The sequence below is a fragment of the Hyla sarda genome, chromosome 4 (assembly GCF_029499605.1).
Source record: "Hyla sarda isolate aHylSar1 chromosome 4, aHylSar1.hap1, whole genome shotgun sequence".
Classification (NCBI taxonomy): Eukaryota; Metazoa; Chordata; class Amphibia; order Anura; family Hylidae; genus Hyla; species Hyla sarda.
Genome location: NC_079192.1, coordinates 139231241 through 139254134, shown reverse-complemented (window position 1 = coordinate 139254134; position 22894 = coordinate 139231241). Strand labels below are relative to the sequence as shown.

General features: G+C 42.3%; 1 protein-coding gene and 1 long non-coding RNA gene across 2 annotated transcripts in view; one reads left to right on the top strand and one right to left on the bottom strand.

The window, feature by feature from the left end:
* SEMA6D (semaphorin 6D) overlaps positions 1 to 22894 on the top strand; it is a 155010-nt gene that overhangs the window by 28942 nt on the left and 103174 nt on the right. The gene's annotated exons all lie outside the window — the stretch shown is intronic.
* LOC130368517 (uncharacterized) overlaps positions 11030 to 22894 on the bottom strand; it is a 45694-nt gene continuing 33829 nt past the window's right edge. Inside the window, exons 2-3 of the long non-coding RNA XR_008892493.1 lie at positions 12582 to 12743; positions 11030 to 11072 (exon numbers count right to left, since the gene is read on the bottom strand). This is a non-coding gene — a long non-coding RNA (uncharacterized LOC130368517). The remainder of the gene's footprint in view (positions 11073 to 12581; positions 12744 to 22894) is intronic.

The window sequence follows — 22894 nt, the reverse complement described above, 5'->3', positions numbered from 1 at the left end:
TCAATTCATATTTATAAACCATGATGTGAAAAGTTAAGATGTAAGAGCGGTGTGAGTGCGATTAACTATTTCAAGATAGTCTATATTGATGCTCATGAGACTACTACAGCAAGAGTTAAGAATACCTTTTTAAACTAGCCAGGAAGGGAGATATTCCCCTCTAATAGGAGAGACAAACAAACACTTAAGACCAATAATATCAATAATATGTAATTCCCCTAAAAGAGAATATCTATGGAGTTGAGCTAGTATGGACTAGCATTCAGATTAAATGAAACCAAATAAAGTAATATACCAAAAGTAATAATAAATAAAGTAACACAAAAAAGTGAAAATACAAATATCTCTATAAAAATAAATTGGCACCTGAAAACCAACTCTATTAGCCAGAATAGAGAGCTGTTCTCTAGAGGACCCAGCCCTTTCATACATTACATAGTAAGCCAAACGCAGGTTCCCCAAATCTGTATTGTTCAACTGTGTTTTACAAAGAGATCGTCATTGTGATAGTCTCCTTTAAAGGGGTACTCCCACCCTAGACATCTTATCCCCTATCCAAAGGATAGGGGATAAGATGTCTGATCGCGGGGGTCCCGCCGCTGGGGACCCCTGCATTATTGCATGCGGCACCCACCTGGTTTTTCACCGAAACCGCTGGAGGGTCTGAGTCGCGACACCGGGAACGGAAGTCCGTGACGTCAGGACTCCGCCCCTGTGTAACGTCACGCCCGTCCACTCAATGCATGTCTATGGGAGGGGGCCAGGTGGGTGCCGCATGCAATAATGCGGGGGTCCCCAGTGGCGGGACCCCCGCGATCAGACATCTTATCCCCTATCCTTTGGATAGGGGATAAGATGTCTAGGGTGGGAGTACCCCTTTAAGAAGACAATTCAAAGGATGTACAGCAGGTTCAAGTTTGGCTATAGCCAAAAAAGTATTAATAATAGAATAGCATTGTAGCCAATTATACATTAAAGACTATGACACATTCCTGTTTTATAGCAGAAATACCTAGGAATGGCCTTAATAATCATATGAGATAGGATTCAGTGGTGTCTGTGTACTTGCTGCATATCCAAACCTCCCAGAGGTTAAAAACATCATGAGTCAAGCCAAGTTCCTATCTATATATTTAGAATGTGAAGACTAATCTTGTCTTGTCTTTTTTTAGCTCAGTTTCACGTAACCCACTCTTTATCACTTCTTGTTCCTTTCTCATCCTGTTTACAGATTAAAGTTTCCGACTATGAAAAAAAAGTCTATGAAGGAAATGTCTAATTTCAGGAGACTATTTCTTCTCATTGGTTTTGATCCATTACAAAAAAAGGGTTTGAAAGAGGCCCCTACATTACAGCCTTGCCGGTGGCCGTGTCACAGTGTCGACAGAGAAATGTGTATAACCCTTTGTACTGATGTGAAACATACTGTAGCAGAAAATGAAATTACTTTTTTTGTTTTCCTCCACAATATCTAATTTAAAGGGTTCTGTTTGTATTTCATGGCCATGTTTATTGTCAATATGTACTTAATCTAGAACATGGTGCACACTTCCAAGGCATATGTTATCATCTGAATCAAAGAATGGGCAAAATCTCAAGGCCAGCAAAATATGAATAGCTTTCTCATAGGCTCCAAAAAGCAGAACGAGACCATGCATGTTTTGATCCCTAGCATTAAGTATTCTAGCATGAATAAATAGAATAAAAAGACAGGTGTGCGGGCTCGCCAAGTCGTTCGTGCAAAGCAAGAGCACGCAGGAAGTCAACAGAGAGAGCTTCATTTACATGCAAAGAAATTATGCTTCCATAATCTACTCCAGTTTTCCTGCATATGCTACTTTAAGGATATTGAATGCCTTTAAGTATTTGTTCTATATCTTATTATGCACAGCCTGCTTTGTGTATATGTTTATATATGGAAAATCCAAATGCGGTCAGTGTAAGTGCACAGCGTTGCCGAAACGCATGGAGTCTGCTTACAATTATAGAGCTACAAACAGGATCTTGAAGATCTAATTAGGAACATGAAAACTATAATTTGGGTACAGAAAAAGAGTTAAACTTAGAAACACTTTTTTTACTGGCCTACAATATCGTGAGGCCTTGTATATTATGAGTCATATCCTGGTTATACCATTGTATATAGAACTGTTTTTTATGTATGAATTTCACGGCACCGTGCGATCTATATCCAGCTCTTTTACGCACCAAATTACTTTTAGCTGCATGGAAAGGAAATTAAAAAGTCACTGTCATGTAATGACTCTGGGATTGTTCCCGTAAGCTGTGTGATATTTACATTCAGTGTATACATGAATGCTAGGCTTTCATCTATAATGCATACAGTGACTCTAATGAGTGTGTATAAATGTTTTTTCTTTGTAATCTGCATAAAGTATTTATATTCACGGCCATTCATTCATCTGTAGTCTTGTTTTGATTGCTTCCCCGAAACCTGTTGAGAGTAACAGACATGTTCCATACCTTCTGTAGACTAAATTACTTTTTTTACTTTTTGTAGGCAATTTGTGTGATATTAGCTATGTCACTATCATGATTCTACTGTTATTATTACAATACAGCTTAAAAATGCACAGTCAGCATTTCTGCAGTGCGTGTTGATAGAAGAATTAAGACCGGATCAAAGTGAGTAGCGGGGCTTGGTTACGGATACTGGTGACCCTGCAGATGCATATGAATCACATTAACATCTAAGGTATTTCAGGTTTCCGTAAAATCGGCTGAGAAATTTCTTCTTTTTTTGAAAAATAAATGTGCTCTGTGTAAGTCTATGGGAAAGTGGTTGTCTATGAACACAGTGTATAAAAAAAATGGTCATATTTTTTGAGTCCATTAAAATAAGTCACATGCTAACAATTTTCAGACTCTTTTTTTCCTTCTTTTATTTTTAATGTAACCCACAGTTTTTCCACATGTTTAAATCGTGAAAAAAAACAAACATCTGTTTATTTAACTGAATTTAACCCCTTAACGTCCACAGACGTTAGCAGCAGCTGGGGACCCTCCGGTAATGGCTGACATCCGCAGGAATCCGATCATCTGTAATGGCGGACGGAGGTCGCCTCACCTGCCTCCGTCCATCTCTGGGCGTCTCTGCTCTCCTGAGCAGACCAGAGCAGAAGATCACTTATAATACTGATCAGTGCTATGTCCTATGCACAGCACTGAACAGTATTAGCAATCAAATGATTGCTATAGATAGTCCCCTATGGGAACATAAAAATTTTTAAAAAAAAGTGAAAAATCCCCTCCCACAATAAAAATGAAAATTGCCCGTTTTTCCCATTTTACCCCCAAAAAGCGTAATTTTTTTAATAAACATATTTGGTATTGGTGCGTTTGTAAATGTCCAACCTATCAAAATATAATGTTAATGATCCCATACGGTGAATGGTGTAAACGTAAAAAAAAAAAAAAAGTCCCAAAATACAGCTTTTTTGTCACATTTTCTTCCCCAAAAAATTGATAAAAATTATCTAAAAGTTTTATATATGCAAATGTGGCATTTATAAAAAAATGTCAGTGCAGCGCTCCCGGTTAGCGGGTCTGACCGGGGCGCTGCAGAGAGGAGAACGCCGCGAGCGCTCCGGGGAGGAGCAGGGACCCTGAGCGCTCGGCGTAACAATGTGAAAACAAAACCTTCCAAAATGTGCAAAATTGTGGTTTCCATTTAAATTTCCTCCCAAAATTTTTTTTTTTTTTGGGGGGGGGGGGTTTGCCATACATTTATGGTAAAATGAGAGGTTTCCTTACAAAGTACAATTGGTCATGCAAAAAACAAGGCCTTATATGGGTCTGTAGATGGAAACATAAAAGAGTAATGGATTTTAGAAGGCTAGAAAGAAAAAACGAGAACGCAAAAATAAAATTGGCTTGGTCCTTAAGTTTAAAATGGGCTTGGTCCTTAAGGGGTTAAAGAATGAATTGCCCTTCCCATGATGCAGTTAAAAATGGAAGAAGGAATTTGAGCTTTGACTTGGTCATGTTGGTGAAACTATTTGGCCAGGGGGGCAGGTGAATACATAGTTAAAAAAAAGGTGCCTAAAATTATAAGTAATAGACTTATTGAAATAGACTTATAGAAAATGTGCCCACAAAATAAAGTAAAATGACCGCTCGCTAAATAAATAAGTAAAAAAAATGTACGTAATTTTACAATACGTCAGGATTATTTTACGCCACAAAAATACACTAGGAACAAGGCAGTGGGTTGGATACTGGAAAATCAGATATTTAAAGGGATATTCTCATCTTCCTTTTTCTGCTCATAGCATAACAGAGCCTCCTCTCATCCTGCTTTCAGGAGAGACAGCTGATTCACACTTAAAAGAGTATTCCAGCACAAAATAACTTATCCCTTATCCAAAGGATAGGGGATAAGTTATAGATCCCTGGGGGTCCGAGCGCTGGGGCCACCCGGGATCTTCTGGATGGGGCCGCAGCAGTCTGCAGGAAGTGAAGTTTCGTCCCCAGCAGAAAGCCGTGGCAGACACGCCCCCTCCATGTATCTCTATGGGGTACATGGAGGGGGCATGTCGGCCGCTGCATTATGGGGGATGGAATGCCCCCTTTCCAGCACACTGCCGCGGCCCAGTCCAGGAGATCCTGGGGGCCCCAGCACTCGGACCCCCCCCCCCCTCCCGTGATCTATAACTTATAGGGGATAAGTTATAATGCACTACAGATGTCCTTTAACACACAGGGGATTTTCTTGTTTTATGCAAGCTGTGAGCACTTTGCATGACTCACTGACACAGTACAGCTTGCACACAAGCAGTAGAGTATGTGTCAGTGAAGATAAAGGTCCCGACAGATAACGCCCCTCTCCAGCTCTGTGAAGAGAGTGTGTTAAGTCAGTAGAAGCCTCTCCTCTGCTTCAGGCATAGGCAATTTTAGGCACTGCAGATGTTTTTGGACTACATCTCCCATGATGCTCTTACAGACAAAATGATGCAAAAGCATCATGGGAGATGTAGTCCAAAACATCTGCAGTGCCGGAAGTTGCCTATGCCTGGCCTAGACAACTAGCAGTAAACAAGAGGCAGAGAATAGCAGCTCTAACATGAAAAGAAGGTATGTATGAAATTGACATATATTTATAAAAGTGCAAAGATTTTAAAATTGATTATCAAGATAATACCCCTTTAAATGCACAGGATAGTCAGCTATTGATCAGTATTAGAAATAAGAAAGTGAATATTTAGCTTGTTTTTAACTTGAGATGAATTAGGCATATTTCAAAATTTCTAACCTAGGAAATCAATTCCGTCATATTGTATAGATAAAGGACTATTTAAACATTGATTTTTCAAGATCTAGTCAGCCCAACTCACTGCAAATCTTGAATTTTGCAAGTGATTCTACCAATCATAATTTGTGATGAGAAAAGCAAAGAAGTGTGAAATGTAGCCTTGAAGAACATTGGGGAAGATGTACTAATACTGTCTAACGCTTAAACAGCTTTGTGCTTAGACTAAACAGCCTAAGAATGTGTCACATTTATCACAATGGCTCATGCTGTTTGATACATTTGGCACATCTTCAGACGCTTGTTGTCTAACTTACAGACAACGTATTAGTTTACTTATTTTACAACAAAATTTTGAAGCAAATTTTGGGGCACAATGTTGCATTTCTTCCCCCAACCCCCCACCGTTTCTGGAAAGCAATGGCCCTTCAATTGCTAAATCAATAGAATAACAGAGTCAGGTAGTAAAAATTCATTATTCCAGACCTTTCTCTCCCCTGACAACAAAAGCCAAAAGTAAAAGATTTTTTTTTAAAGTAATTTTTGTTTATAAAGTAATGTTTGGCTTCTGCTGACTTGTTTGCTATATGTTTACATGTCTAATGTGTATGGTAGCCTTCTGACTCCCTTCAGGCCATTGCTTATCAGAAAGAAATGGGGTTTGAGAAGTAACACTGTGCACCAAAATTGGCTTCAAAGTTTTGGTGCAAAATATTGGTGTAAAAAATCTACTAATTGACCTAGTATAAGTGTACATGATAGATTAGAGTCGTCAAATTGCATATGGCTACAGTTGTATCTAATTCTAGAAGACGTCGCAAGGAAGGACTTTTTGTATAAAAAAATATCTTACTTATTGTGTTAATATGCATTGTGTTAAACCTGCCAGAGGTGGTAGGTTAGGCTGACTTCAGTTTTAGCTGTATAGTAATATGTGTACACTAAGGTGTGTACAACATTTTGTTATGCAAAATATTAATTAATTCTGTCAAGTTTGGAATAGGAGAATCTTATGAAATTCTTAGACCACGTAGCCATGGAGTTTGAGAAATAGTGTGTATGGGAAAGGTTGATTGCTCAAAATGTCATGGCTGAGGCTGTGAGCTCCTTGGATTGCAGAACAAATGTTCTACCAAGCTTCAATCTTTGTGCCACTTTCCTGATACATAGATATTTGAATCAAATGTCTTTTTTCCACTTACTACACTACAATGTTCATGCAATCCCATTGTAACAAATGGGAATTTTTTGACTATAGACTCAAAGTCAGAAAACAATGGTGCAAAGTACCTGGGGAAGCACTGCAGCCCATGTATTCTAGCAACTGGTTGGGTCTCATGCACAGATCCCTACCAATAACACATTCCAAATGCATACTGGTGTATCTGGATAAACCATGAAGGGGCTGTGAATGGTCACTGCTGATTTATGGGGCTCTGGCGGACAGACCTCACTTATCATACATACTAATGTGTCACAAGTCTGGCACAAGATTCCAGTGCAGTCTAAGCCAACTAATAGCATAGACAGTCTAAAAATGAGCTGTCTAGCCTAATTTTGCATTAGACTAAGAATTAGACACTATTATTAAATCTGGGCCAGTATGTCTGGTCAAGAAGTCTACTATGCAGCCTTCCTTTTTGACTGAAAGTGGTCTATGCTAAAATGCAAAAAAAATATGTGGACCAGGTAGGATAGAATGACCATAAATAACTAGTAAACACCATACAAACAATGTTATACAACTGCATTTACTCTCTACATCAACAACTCCATTGCTGTTGTGCCTCTTTCCCTTATATCATTTCAGTTGTTACTACTTCCAGCTGCTATTGGCTATGAATAAGATAAATGTTAGGTTTGGCAGAAACAAAATGTAAGACATGATAGTAGATTGCAAGTGTAATGATATAAGTGCCTCTAAAATGATCTCATTTGCAGCCATCCATGACAGGAGCTCAAGATCTTTATCTGCAATTAGAATTTTAGAGCAAGAAGTTTAAAGCAAACTATACATTATAACACATTTTACACTGGCTTGGTTAGGTAATATAATGAATATTATCCCAAAAGAAACCTAAATAATAGCAATTAAATACGGTTGGAATATCATGTAGGAATAACATTGATAATGCTATACCGTGCTTTGCATTCTGTATCAGCCCATTGCCAACAATCCCCTGACAACAGCCCCCCCCCCCCCCCCATTGTGTATGTATATTAGTATGTCATTGTGTATTCACCCAATCATTTCTAAATCATTCTCAATGGCTGAAGAAAGTTGGCATATCTTAACATATCTATTTTCTGGAGAGGACTCTCTTAGAGGGCCTAATAATAGATAACCATATAGTGGAGGTGAAGGATTTAAATGCCTTAACCCCTTAAGGAAAATGGACGTAAATGTATATCTTGATGCACTGGGACTTAGAGCACCAGATGTACATGACCCGTGCACCATAGTGGTGCTCACAACATGCACGGCAAGTCCTAGCTACTATCAGCAGTCAGGGACCTCCCAGTAATGGCGGACATCAGCAATTGCGCTGATGTCCACCATTAACCCCTCAGATGTCATGATAATTATAGATCACGGCATCTGCAGGAGTGCGGCACTTGTAATGGCCGATTTGATCGCCCGTGGAGATCAAATCATCCAAGATGGGGGACGGAGGTCCCCTCACATGCCTCCGCCAATCTCCTGGGGTTTTCTTCTCTGGTCTGAGTATCTGCAATATTATGATTGCTATAGGTAGTCCCCTATGGGGACATAAAAAGTGTAAAATAAATGCAAATTTATATATATCATGGCGCAAAAAAATTAGCCTTCATACAGCCCTGTGTACGTAAAGATGAGAAAGTTAGAGGTGGTCAAAAAAGGGCAATTTTAAACAGACTTTTTGTAAAAAATAAATAAATTTAGATTTTTTAAAGGGTACCTCTCATCAAAAAAACTTTTGATATATTATAGATTAATGTATGCAGAATAACTTTACAATTGCATGTTATTAAAAAATATGCTTCTTTCTATTTAATTTTCCACTTTGAAGAAATGACCACTAGGGGTCTCCCTACCAGTCCAGGCAGCAAGCATTTCAGACTCATGCTGGAGTCCTAAACACTACGAGCTGCCAGTCTACTTTGTTCACAAAGGAGAACACTCAGAGCTGCCAGCCTGCTTTGTTCACAGCCTTTTTGGCTGTGAACAAAGCAGGCTGGCAGCTCTGAGTGTTTAGGACTCCAGCATGAGTCAGAAATGCTTGCTGACAGGACTGATCGGGAAAAATACAATAGAAAGAAGCATATTTTTCATTAACATGCTATTGGAAAGTTATTCAACATTCATTAATCTAAAATATATCAAAAGTTTATTTCATGAGAGGTACCCTTTAAAGCAGTACAATAATAGCAAAGTACAAAAACATTGGTATCATTTTAATCATATTGACTAGCAAAATAAAGAAATTTTTACCCTAAGGTGTACAGCATGAAAATGAAATCATCCAAAAGTTGCAAAATTTCTGTTTTTGTTTAAATTTCCTCACACAAATAATAATTTTTGGGGTTCACTGTACATTTTAGGGTAAAATGAGAGGTGTCATTACAAAGTACAATTGGTCGCACAAAAAAATAAGCCCTCATATGGGTCTGTGGATAGAAATATTAAAAAGTTATGAATTTTAGAAGGTGAGGAGGAAAAAACGAAAATGCAAAAATAAAATTGGCCTGGTCCTTAAGGCCAAAATGGGCTGTGTCCTTAAGGGGTTAAAGTCATCTTCATTTTCATAGGGTTCAATATTTTACTAGTGCTAAGTAAATACAGATATTCTGCTTAAATTGGCCATACATATCATTGCTGATGAATATAAAGTATTAACCCTTGGTGGCAGTAGTATTACTATGTATGTATTAAATAGAATTCACTGGGGGGAAAAAAGGACAATAGAAGGATGGATTTGTATATTTTGTTAACAATTAAGTTGAATCAGCAGTACTCAATGCCAAGCATCAGCTGCAAAGTAACTCAGATTTTTTGATATATCAAAAGAGACACCAGCGATCCAAATGTGATATTGCCCCTCTATGCATTCCTTTATCCCTCTGTATAGACTGCCAAAGGCATTTGGAATCACCTAATCCCCCTATCCACATTCAAGAATCTAGGCATAAGCTAAAAAGCTTCACCAACAAAATATATATATATATATATATATATATATATATATATATATATATGCAAATCAAAAAATGTTGCAGTATCTTGTAATACCTTTTTTATTGGACTAACATAATTTTGTAGAGACAAGCTTTCAGGATTCCTCCCTTTATCAAGTCCAAAGCAAATCCAAAGGATTTGCTTTGGACTTGATAAAGGGAGGAATCCCGAAAGCTTGTCTCTACAAAATTCTGTTAATCCCAAAAAAAAAGGTATTACAAGATACTGCAACATTTTTTTATTTGCATCTGCATCACTGGACTAATACTCAAATTTACTATATATATATATATATATATATATATATATATATATATATATTTAGTAAAAATGGATTGGGTATGGCACAGGGTGATTACGAACATGCTGCTTTTCCCCTTCTGATTTGTGCCATTTCTAACTAGCTAAGTCTAGATAAAGATCAACAAAAAGACGCAGTGGGGAATGATGATCCTGTGTCAGACCACACTAAGCGTCAGGGTTCACCCAGCATAAAGTACAAAAATGGAGAATAACCAGAAGGTGCTCAGATGTGCCTAGGCACACCCAAATCACCTTTTGGTTGTTTTCCATTTTTGTAAGTCTAGTTACAATATATATATATATATATATATATATATATATATATATATACTTCTGTATACTATATATATAGTGTACAGGTGGAGAGCCCATTATTGACATTAATAAACCAAACATAGTCTACTAGATGTAGCCTGTAATTATGATGACAAGAGGGTCTACAACAGTCTTTTCAATGGTATTGCTAGACAGCAACCAAACTGTCTCAGTTTACTTTCAGCTTCAGTACAAGGCAAAACTGATGCTGAACTATGGGTAGGGAAGAACAGGAAGGTGCCCTATAAAAGAGACTCATCGACTGCATTGGTCGGAGTTGAAGGGGGCTGCTGCTTCATTCAAAATGGGAGCCACTGTTCTTACGTTTAGTGGGGGTCCTAGCAATCAGACCCCCATTGATCAGACACTCATCTCCTATCTTGCAGATTGGTAATGAGTGTCTTTCATGGGAAAACCCCTTTAATGACTGTTCGCTGTACTTTTATTGCAGGTTGTGCAGCACAGTGTTTATGGTGGATCCAGTAAAGATGGTGAATATCCTGTTTTCAATATTCTGCCGTCTCAATCAGTGTATTCTTTTGGTCCCTACAATCACATGATCAGCGGGTCAGCGGTCATCTGAGTAACAATACTAATATGCAACATAACTAGAGCTATTCTTTAACTATTACAGCTGGTAGATTTGTATGATTGTTCTTATTTAGTCAGTTTATTCTGAAGCCATTGTAGAGCAGCTGTCTAAATATAGCATTTTACATTATGAAAAAAACTATTACTGCTGGTAATATTCCACAAGAATCCCCCAGGGTCTGCAAGTTTCTGCATATACTTGTTCCTCTCCTCACTTTCAGTGTTTTTATGCCCTTTAGACAATTAGATTCTTGGAAGCCCCCCCCGCCCTCCTACACAAACTTCTCCTTGCTTCCCTGTTCCATCCATCTCAGATTCGTTTTTACCTGTTATCGGCTTGCAGTCCTTCACATACACAGCCCAGCTGCCACGTACTGCCTGTGACAAAAGAAATGAACTATTATATGAAAATTTCATAACAAGAGGGCCAAATTAGAGAAGAATAGAGGCGCAGAATGTTGTGTTACTCTACATGTTGTGTTACTGTACAAGGGCGCCAAACATTATGTCTTGCTGTAATGCACCAATTGTTGAAAAAGAGTCTGAAAAAATTGGTACTTGAAGAATTGAGGCTTCTACAGTGTATTACTTAGATTACTGATGTTATGCCTGGGATTCCTGGTGGTAAAATACGCCTTGGTGCACAGGAATCCAACTGTTATTTTACATTATAAAATCCTAGAAATGGCGTTCTGCATTTTCATTATGTGCAGTGGAAGGCAACACTTACTATATATAGAAAAGAAACACAGGACCTACAAAGTACAGTCAATCTGAGCAAACAAAGCTAAAAGCAATTAAAACAGATCTTAGCCCATGGCCAAATTAATTGTATTTATAGACTTTTACTTGAACGGCTGTAATTCTGAACAGTAAATAAAGCAGCTGATTTTATAAAAGCTATTTTACTATAAACGCTGCTTGCAAGGACTGTTTTCACATTCTGTAAAGAGCACTAGACCTGGAAGCTAGCATTATCTTGCTTCTTTTTAAAACATGGCCATTGTGTGGTTTATGTACAGTAAAAGAAGCAGTACATTAGAAGAAGCCTAATAAGTAGGGACAATTAAAACTCGATTTACAGAAAAAAACTTCTTCCGGAAATGTGGGAGGGGTAGCAGTAAGGACAGAGGGAATGCTTCACCTTGGGGTCCTTCTCATTATTGAATCTAAAGGCCCTATTACACAGCCAAGTAGGTCGATATCACCCCATATAATAGGGCCAGCGATCAGCACTCGTCCATCGACGAACCATTTAATTTTATCCCTACTTAAAAATCATCATTCATCCATTGCCCTTCTCCCAATGTTATAGGAGATATGTGGCTGACAAACGAATGAAGCAAAGAGCCACATAAACAATCCAGAATCATATATACAGTATGACCCTCCCCGCTCGACCCTCAGGCTTTGTCATAGGCTCCCTACATGATCTACAAGATCAGCACTCATTTACACAGTACATTGGCTTATGTAATTGTCACCAGGGTAACAGTAAAAAGTTCCTTGGGGCTACAACTTGTCAACTCAACATTGCCTAATACAGAGCCTTCATCCAGCCTCCGTCATGCCTTTTTCAAAGTCATCTTGGCGCAAACAGTGTAAATCCTCTAAAGTTGCTAATTTTTGCACAAAATTGGCAATCTTTGAGAATACACCACTATTTCTGCACAAAAATATGCAACTTTAGAGGCTTTGAGCTGCTACTGTGTCCTGATAAATGTTCCCCCCCCCCCCCCCCTATTATGGATATGTTTTGCTGCACATCTATTATCTTACCTGATAGGTGTCCATCAGCTCTGCCCCCCTATGATCTTAGGATCAGAAGTTTCTTGACCCCCAAGTACAGGAAGAAGTAGTGTGTCAACTGCTGCCCCATTCACTTACTTTGGGGATGCCTAAAGTAGATGAGTACATCGCTACGGAAGTCCCATTGCGAGTGAACAGAGTGGAGGTCAAATGCTGTCTCTTCCTTTTCTCAGGTGTCAGGGGACCTCATGATCAGTGTTGAACCTCCACCGAACAGATTCTTATCATGTTGCCTGTGGACTGGAGATACATTATATTTAGGAATAACCCCTTTAAAATAAAAAATAACATGCAGCAAAAAAATGTACTCGAAATTATTGTGTATTGGCAAATCTGTGTTATTTAGGCTCACTCTTACTCCAGTGGAAAACGTTATTTTTTTTAAATCAATTGGTGCCAAACAAATGTTAAACTGTTAAATAATCTTTACCCTTCCAGTACTTATAAACAGCTGTATGCTACAGAGGAAATTCTTTTATTTTTGAATTTCTTTTTTGTCTTGTCCACAGTGCTCTCTGCTGACACCTGATGCCTGTATCAGGAATTGTCCAGAGCAGGAGAAAATCCCCGTAGCAAACCTATTCCTGATATGGACAGAGGCGTCAGCAGAGAGCACTGTGGACAAGACAAAAAATAAATAACAAAAAGAAAAGAATTTCCTCTGTAGCATACAGCTGCTTAAAAGTACTGGAAGGGTAAATATTATTTAATAGAAGTAATTTACAAATCTGTTCAACTTTCTGGCACCAGTTGATTTAAAAAAAATTATAATTTCCACTGCAGTACCCCATTAATGTGTGTCACCAGGACCCCAGGGGACCCCCGCCATAAGCCAATGTCATTTGTTTGAAAACAGATCTGGCAGAGCTGCTATAGATATGTAATGGATTGAGCAGAGCCTATGTTACAATATAAAAAGGACTGAATGAACACATGAATGAAGAAATGCTTAGTAAGGGTTTGTTTGTTTGTTTTTTTGCCTTTGTTTTACAGTAACTGCACCAACCTATGTAAAAGAGGCCTGGGCATCAATACTTTTATTAGCAATCATTCTGAAAATAGTATTTAAGAGCTATTAATATTGTCATTTCAGGAAGTTCCATAAAGGTTGAGCTTCGCTTTCTGCTGAAACCTTTCCTACACCTACTCTACTTTCCATTCACTCTCAGCTTGCCTGATCTCACTAATAGAATTGGTATCTATAAGACGTGTACTGTACGTATTGAGCAACATTATAGAGCTGAAGGGCTGATGTTATCACATCTACGCATGTGAAACAAACAGTCATCTTTCCTTATGACAAGTCATTTCTGAAAAATGAAAATGTGCATATCTGGACAGGTATTGCTAATAACTTAAAATGTGTTATTCTTTTTTATTTTATTTATTTATTTTTGTTTACAAGATATCAGGTCAACGAGTGATGACGTCAACGAGTGATATGTGTACTCGTGGAAAAACATTGGGGTGATCGGGGGCCTGATTTCTGACAACTATGTGGTAGAGTCATTTATATATATATATATATATATATATATATATATATATATATATATATATATAAAGCACGGAGGAAGAAGAAAGCAAAGTCGCACTCACCGATCCGGTATGAACTTTTTTATTGAAGATATTCAGCGGGTGAACAAGTCAGTAATGCGGGGGCACCTCCGTGGAGGCGCCCCCCGCATTAATGACTTGTTCACCCGCTGAATATCTTCAATAAAGAAGTTCATACCGGACCGGTGAGTGCGACTTTGCTTTCTTCTTACTCCATGCTTTGTATTTGCATTGATCCTCTCTACTGTACTCGCATGTCAGCACCACATTCTTGCTGGATTCATTTACAGAGCAGTGATCAGCTTTATGGAAGTGCCAGCCACCTTCTTGCTCTATTGTGTTCATTTCTACATAAAATCACTTTAAAGTAATGTATAACCTTATTAGTTTACATGGATCTAAGAACGTATGGTAGAAACATAGGAAACACATGATCCAGTAGACTAATAAAGTTTCACAAGTGAGTGTGTGCAGAAATGATTCTGCCATGTGTGGGTGCCAGGGATCAGCGCCAGTTTTCCACAAGTGCACGCATTACTCTTACAAAGTATGGAGACTGGGAGAGGACACACACAGCGATCCTGTAAAACATATATCTAAAAAAGGCTGAGTTCGCACCTACTTCAGGGCTCCGTCACAGACATCTGAGTCGGACAGTCTGTTGTACAACAATACCAACAGGTCCCATTGGATCCCATTTACTTTAATTGGGTCTGTCTGGATTCCGCCTGATGTCCGGTTCTTAGCAGAATTTGAGTTGAGAAAAATTTTCTGCTTGAAGTATTATTTTTTCGCTCCTAATATTCTACCATTTTACCTGATTCTGGGAAAGGATATCCCCAAACGTTGCTCTGACGCAGATGTTAGTAAGTCTGATAAGCAACAGTGTCTATCTGCACAGCAAAAAATGGGTGAGCAGATAAAAGTTGGCTTTGATCTACTGTATATGCATTTTAGATGGTATTCACTCATGGAGCGCCTTTTCTTCTTTTCTCTTTGATTTTATGTATCACGTCAATGGCAATGTATGATCTTATATGTACATTTATTTTACCTCAACTGGTATACTACATGTTATAGATGCTCTGTATAAGGTCATACAGCTTGATATTTAATTCATAGGTCAGGCGTCATTAAAGCAACAGTAATATGTGCACGTATCTTATGTGGAACAGTGATATGTACATGTATCTTATGTGGAACAGGGCACCCTGTGTGACAGGTGAACCGCAAAAGGCCTACTATGACATCAGGGAGTAGGATGTCCGGGACTATGCTAAACTAAAAATGTAGATCCTTGCTTGCCTTGTTGTTACACCAGCTGTTCGTGCCAGGAGAGTCCACAGTTGGAGCTACGCCAAGGACAAACCTGCCCAGTCACAGATGTATGATCTTATTCATCTAGTACAAAAGTGGCTGGAACTAGAATTCTGTACACCCACCCAGATCGTGGAAAAGATCGTAGTGGACCATTACTTTAGGACTCTCCTGGCAGAGCTACAATGGTGGGTTGCTCAAGGAGACCCCCAGACTGCTGAGCATGGAAAGGTTCATATGACTCAGGACTACCTCTGTGATGTCCCTGCAGCACCAACACCTTCCAGGACCGTCAAACCCGTGACATCTGTGGGTAAGAGAATTCCAGCTGGAGGTGAGTGGAAAAGTGGGAAAGGGAGCAGGGCTCTAGAGTTTGGATGAGGGCAAAAGACTGATCCTGAACCCCAGGGGCTTCCCAGTCCTAGAACGGACTCCATGCTAAAGAGGCCAGGGACCCCCCAGTGTTGGAGGTGTCATGAGTGGGCACACATAGCCGCCTATTGCCCTCTTTCCCCAGAGGCCATGGTGTGTGACCCTAGCTGGCCACAGTCGCTAATTGAAGAACTTGTTTGTGCAGCCGTTCCAGGGTCAGAAAATGAGCCACATGTATGTATGGTAAAGATAAATGACTGCTCCGTGAAGGCCCTTTTGGACTCTGGTAGCCTGTAATCTTTGGTTCGGGTCAGCCTTGTGGCTAGGGACTATGTGCCGAACAAACACATAAAAGTGCTATGCATCCACGGAGATATTGTAGCCTACCCTGTGGCCCCGGTTAAGTTGATGACTCCATCTGGAACTGTGACCTACGAGGTCGGGGTCGTAAAACAACTTATGTATGAGGTTATACTAGGCTGTGATTTCCCATTGTTCTGGGAGTTGTGGAAAAGGGGTGGTACTTCTACAGCTGGGGAAGAAACTCCGGCAGAATCTGTACCTGTCCCTGTTAATACTTGGTCATGTGAGACAACCATTGAAAACAATGGTAACAATAAGGGGCAAAATGGAAATGTGGGTCCACCCGAAATGTGTAGTGATGATCTTTTTTCCTTTGCAGGTGTTAGCTGGGGAAGAAGAAGAAACTTCCCTAACTGGCCAACAGCTCTTAGATCTAGAAGTGTCTCGGGGTAACTTTGGGATCAAGCAATTGAGAGACCCCACTCTGGGAACTGCATGGGCAAATGTCACGGTAGTAAATGGTGTAACACAGGAACCAGAAGCTGACCAGAAATTTCCACATTTTGCCACAAATGGGGATTTCGTGTATCGGGTCAACAAAGTTAACAATGAAATTGTGTAACAGCTTCTGGTGCCTAAAGCATACCGCCGCATGGTGCTGAACATTGCTCATAACCATGTGTTTGGGGGGCATTTGGGAACTTAAAAAACACAAGAGAGGGTCCAACAAAGGTTTTTTTTGGCCTGGGGTGTATGAAGAAGTAAAAAGGTACTATGAGTCATGCCCCACAAGCCAATCAAGTGCCCCAACACCACACTTCTTAAACTCCCTGGTGCCACTTCCCATTATTGAAGTACTCTTTGAGAGAATTGCCATGGATCTGGTGGGGCCCATTGTCAAATTTGCAAGGGGACATCAATATATATTGGTGGTAGTGGATTATGCAACCCGGTACACAGAGGCGGTACCCTTAAGAAACATGGGCTCCAAAAACATTGCTAGGGAATAATTTTACATGTTTTCTCGCACAGGGGTCTCTAAAGAAATCCTTACTGACCAGGGTATGCCCTTTATGTCAAAGGTCATGAAAGAACTATGCAAGTTGTTTAAAATGACTCACATCCGTACCTCAGTGTAGCACCCTCAAACGGATGGGTTAGTAGAGAGGTTTAACAAAACCCTAAAACATATGCTAAAAAAGGTAGTAGAAAGGGATGGCCGGGACTGGGACTGTCTATTACCATACCTCATGTTCTCTATTAGGGAAGTGCCCCAGGCGTCTACAGGGTTTTCGCCCTTTGAGTTAGTCTATGGCCAGCATCCAAGGGGTTTATTAGATGTTGCCAAAGAAACCTGGGAGACCGAGGCCACCCCATATAAAAGTATTATGAGCATGTGGCCCAGGTGGTGCAGGACTGGATAGCGACAGTGATGCCTATAGTCAAAGAACATCTGCAGAGATCTCAAGAGGCCTAGAGAAAAATTTATAAAAGATCTGCCAGGGTGAGAGCCTTCAATCTTGGGGACAGGGTCCTGGTTTTAGTGCCCACCGTCGAAAATAAGTTTCTGGCAAAGTGGCAGGGTCCCTATGAGATTGTAGAAAAGATGAGTGAGGTAAATTACAAGGTCCATAAAACCAGATAGGAGAAAACCCTTCCAGGGTTACCACATAAACCTGATCAAGCCATGGAAAGATCGCGAGGCTTTGGTGGCCTCCCAGAATGAGGTTAAAGATGTAGTGCAACCAGTTCCCCCAGTAACAAATTAGGTGAGACATTGTCAGTGCACCAGAAGCAAGAGGTGAGGGAATTCCTGCAGGAAAACAGACGCAAGTTTTCTGACCTGAGCCTCACAGTAATATAAACCTAAAGCCATACAAGATTCAAGAAGCACGTAGGGAGGCAGTATCCTCTGAGGTCAAGTACATGCTGGAATTAGGTGTCATTGAGGAGTCTACTAGTGAATGGTCAAGTCCCATTGTGCTAATTCCAAAGTCCAATTGGACATGGAGATTCTGTAATGACTTCAGAAAATTAAATCCGGTTTCAAAATTTGATGCATTCCCCATGCCCTGGGTAGATGAACTTATTGAGAGACTTGGGAGGGCAAGGTACATCACAATTCTTGACCTTAAAAAGGGTTATTGGCAGATAACGTTATCTGAGGAGGCTAAAGAGAAGACTGCATTTTCCACTCCAGAAGGCCTGTGTTACGCCGAGCGCTCCGGGTCCCCGCTCCTCCCCGGAGCGCTCGCAACATCCTCGCATTTGCAGCGCCCTGGTCAGACCTGCTGACCGGGTGCGCTGCAATACCTCTCTCAGCCGGGATGCGATTCGCGATGCGGGAGGCGCCCGCTCGCGATGCGCATCCCGGCTCCCGTACCTGACTCGCTCTCCGTCGGTCTTGTCCCGGCGCGCGCGGCCCCGCTCCTTAGGGCGCGCGCGCGCCGGGTCTCTGCAATTTAAAGGGCCACTGCGCCACTGATTGGCGCAGCTGGCTTAATTAGTGTGTTCACCTGTGCACTCCCTATTTATACCTCACTTCCCCTGCACTCCCTCGCCGGATCTTGTTGCCATTGTGCCAGTGAAAGCGTTTCCTTGTGTGTTCCTAGCCTGTGTTCCAGACCTCCTGCCGTTGCCCCTGACTACGATCCTTGCTGCCTGCCCTGACCTTCTGCTACGTCCGACCTTGCTCTTGTCTACTCCCTTGTACCGCGCCTATCTTCAGCAGTCAGAGAGGTTGAGCCGTTGCTGGTGGATACGACCTGGTTGCTACCGCCGCTGCAAGACCATCCCGCTTTGCGGCGGGCTCTGGTGAATACCAGTAGCAACTTAGAACCGGTCCACCAGCACGGTCCACGCCAATCCCTCTCTGGCACAGAGGATCCACCTCCAGCCAGCCGAATCGTGACAGTAGATCCGGCCATGGATCCCGCTGAAGTCCCACTGCCAGTTGTCGCCGACCTCACCACGGTGGTCGCCCAGCAGTCGCAACAGATAGCGCAACAAGGCCACCAGCTGTCTCAACTGACCATGATGCTACAGCAGCTACTACCACAGCTTCAGCAATCATCTCCTCCGCCAGCTCCTGCACCTCCTCCGCAGCGAGTTTTGCCGTGGCTTTCTTTCGCAATGTTCCCTGCACTTGGAGATGATGTCGGACCAGTTCCCTACTGAAAGGTCTAAGGTGGCTTTCGTAGTCAGCCTTCTGTCTGGGAAAGCTCTGTCATGGGCCACACCGCTCTGGGACCGCAATGACCCCGTCACTGCCTCTGTACACTCCTTCTTCACGGAGATTCGAAGTGTCTTTGAGGAACCTGCCCGAGCCTCTTCTGCTGAGACTGCCCTGCTGAACCTGGTCCAGGGTAATTCTTCTGTTGGCGAGTACGCCATCCAATTCCGTACTCTTGCCTCCGAATTATCCTGGAATAATGAGGCCCTCTGCGCGACCTTTAAAAAAGGCCTATCCAGCAACATTAAAGATGTGCTGTCCGCACGAGAAATTCCTGCTAACCTGCATGAACTTATTCATCTGGCCACCCGCATTGACATGCGTTTTTCCGAAAGGTGTCAGGAGCTCCGCCAGGATATGGACTTTGTTCGCAGGAGACGTTTTTTCTCCCCGGCTCCTCTCTCCTCTGGTCCTCTGTAATCCGTTCCTGTGCCTCCCGCCGTGGAGGCTATGCAAGTTGACCGGTCTCGCTTGACACCTCAAGAGAGGACACGACGCCGCATGGAGAATCTGTGCCTGTACTGTGCCAGTACCGAACACTTCTTGAAGGATTGTCCTATCCGTCCTCCCCGCCTGGAAAGACGTACGCTGACTCCGCACAAAGGTGAGACAGTTCTTGATGTCTACTCGGCTTCTCCACGCCTTACTGTGCCTGTGCGGATATCTTCCTCTACCTGCTCCTTCTCTACTGTGGCCTTCTTGGATTCCGGATCTGCAGGAAATTTTATTTTGGCCTCTCTCATCAACAGGTTCAACATCCCGGTGACCAGTCTCGCCAGACCGCTCTACATCAATTCTGTTAACAATGAAAGATTGGACTGTACCGTGCGTTACCGCACGGAACCTCTCTAATGTGCATCGGACCTCATCACGAAAAAATTGAATTTTTGGTCCTTTCCAACTGCACTTCCGAAATTCTTCTTGGATTACCGTGGCTTCAACGCCATTCCCCAACCCTTGATTGGTCCACAGGAGAAATCAAGAACTGGGGTACTTCTTGTTTCAAGGACTGTCTTAAACCGGTTCCCAGTACTCCCTGCCGTGACCCTGTGGTTCCCCCTGTAACCGGTCTTCCTAAGGCTTATATGGACTATGCTGACGTGTTTTGCAAAAAGCAAGCTGAGACTTTACCTCCTCACAGGCCTTATGACTGTCCTATTGACCTCCTCCCGGGTACTACTCCACCCCGGGGCAGAATTTATCCTCTGTCTGCTCCAGAGACTCTTGCCATGTCAGAGTACATCCAGGAAAATTTAAAAAAGGGGTTTATCCGCAAATCCTCCTCTCCTGCCGGAGCTGGATTTTTTTTTGTGTCCAAAAAAGATGGCTCCCTACGTCCTTGCATTGATTACCGCGGACTTAATAAAATCACGGTAAAGAACCGCTACCCCCTACCTCTTATCTCGGAACTCTTTGATCGCCTACAAGGTGCCCACATCTTTACCAAACTGGACTGAAGAGGTGCTTATAATCTCATCCGCATCAGGGAGGGGGACGAATGGAAGACTGCATTTAACACCAGAGATGGACACTTTGAGTATCTGGTCATGCCCTTTGGCCTGTGCAACGCCCCTGCCGTCTTCCAAGACTTTGTTAATGAAATTTTTCGTGATCTCTTATATTCCTGTGTTGTGGTTTATCTGGACGATATTCTGATTTTTTCTGCCAACTTAGAAGAACACCGCCAGCATGTCCGCATGGTTCTTCAGAGACTTCGAGACAATCAACTTTATGCCAAAATGGAGAAATGTCTGTTTGAATGTCAATCTCTTCCTTTCCTAGGATACTTGGTCTCTGGCCAGGGACTACAAAAGGACCCAGATAAACTCTCTGCCATCTTAGATTGGCCACGCCCCTCCGGACTCCGTGCTATCCAACGTTTTTTGGGGTTCGCCAATTATTACAGACAATTTATTCCACACTTTTCCACTATTGTGGCTCCTATCGTGGCTTTAACCAAGAAAAATGCCAATCCCAAGTCCTGGTCTCCCCAAGCGGAAGACGCATTTAAACATCTCAAGTCTGCCTTTTCTTCTGCTCATTCCTCCTGACTGTCTGATCTCCACTTCTCCAGCCTCCATCAGGCAAACTCCTCCAGGGAAGACCTTCGTTTCTCCACGCCAGCGTCTCGGGATTCTCAAATGGGGACACTCCTCCCACCTCGCAGGCCATGCGGGCATCAAAAAATCCTTGCAACTCATCTCTCGTTTCTATTGGTGGCCGACTCTGGAGACGGATGTTGTTGATTTTGTGCGGGCCTGTACTGTCTGTGCCCGGGATAAGACTCCTCGCCAGAAGCCTGCTGGTCTCCTTCATCCTCTGCCTGTCCCCGAACAGCCTTGGTCACTGATTGGTATGGACTTTATTACAGACTTACCCCCATCCCGTGGCAACACAGTTGTTTGGGTGGTCGTTGATCGATTTTCCAAGATGGCACATTTTATTCCTCTTCCTGGTCTTCCTTCAGCGCCTCAGTTGGCAAAACAATTTTTTGTACACATTTTTCGTCTTCACGGTTTGCCCACGCAGTCTCGGTTAGAGGCGTCCAATTCGTGTCTAAATTCTGGAGGGCCCTCTGTAAACAGCTCAAGATTAAATTAAACTTCTCTTCTTCTTATCATCCCCAATCCAATGGGCAAGTAGAAAGAATTAACCAGGTCCTGGGTGACTATTTACGGCATTTTGTTTCCTCCCGCCAGGATGACTGGGCAGATCTTCTACCATGGGCCGAATTCTCATACAACTTCAGAGTCTCCGAATCTTCTGCTAAGTCCCCATTTTTCGTGGTGTACGGCCGTCACCCTCTTCCCCCCCTCCCTACTCCCTTGCCCTCTGGTTTGCCCGCTGTGGATGAAGTGACTCGTGATCTTTCCACCATATGGAAAGAGACCCAAAATTCTCTTTTACAGGCTTCATCCCGCATGAAAAGGTTTGCCGATAAGAAAAGAAGAACTCCCCCCATTTTTGCTCCCGGAGACAAGGTATGGCTCTCCGCTAAATATGTCCGCTTTCGTGTCCCCAGTTACAAACTGGGACCACGCTATCTTGGTCCTTTCAAATTCTTGTGCCAGATTAACCCTGTCTCTTACAAACTCCTTCTTCCTCCTTCTCTTCGTATTCCCAATGCCTTCCATGTCTCTCTCCTTAAACCACTCATCATTAACCGCTTCTCTCCCAAACTTGTTTCTCCCACTCCTGTTTCCGGTTCTTCTGACGTCTTCTCCGTGAAGGAGATTCTGGCCTCCAAGACGGTCAGAGGGAAAAAAATTTTCTTGGTGGATTGGGAAGGCTGTGGTCCAGAAGAGAGATCCTGGGAACCTGAGGACAACATCCTAGACAAAAGTCTTATCCTCAGGTTCTCAGGCTCCAAGAAGAGGGGGAGACCCAAGGGGGGGGTACTGTTACGCCGAGCGCTCCGGGTCCCCGCTCCTCCCCGGAGCGCTCGCAACATCCTCGCATTTGCAGCGCCCCGGTCAGACCTGCTGACCGGGTGCGCTGCAATACCTCTCTCAGCCGGGATGCGATTCGCGATGCGCATCCCGGCTCCCGTACCTGACTCGCTCTCCGTCGGTTTTGTCCCAGGGCGCGCGGCCCCGCTCCTTAGGGCGCG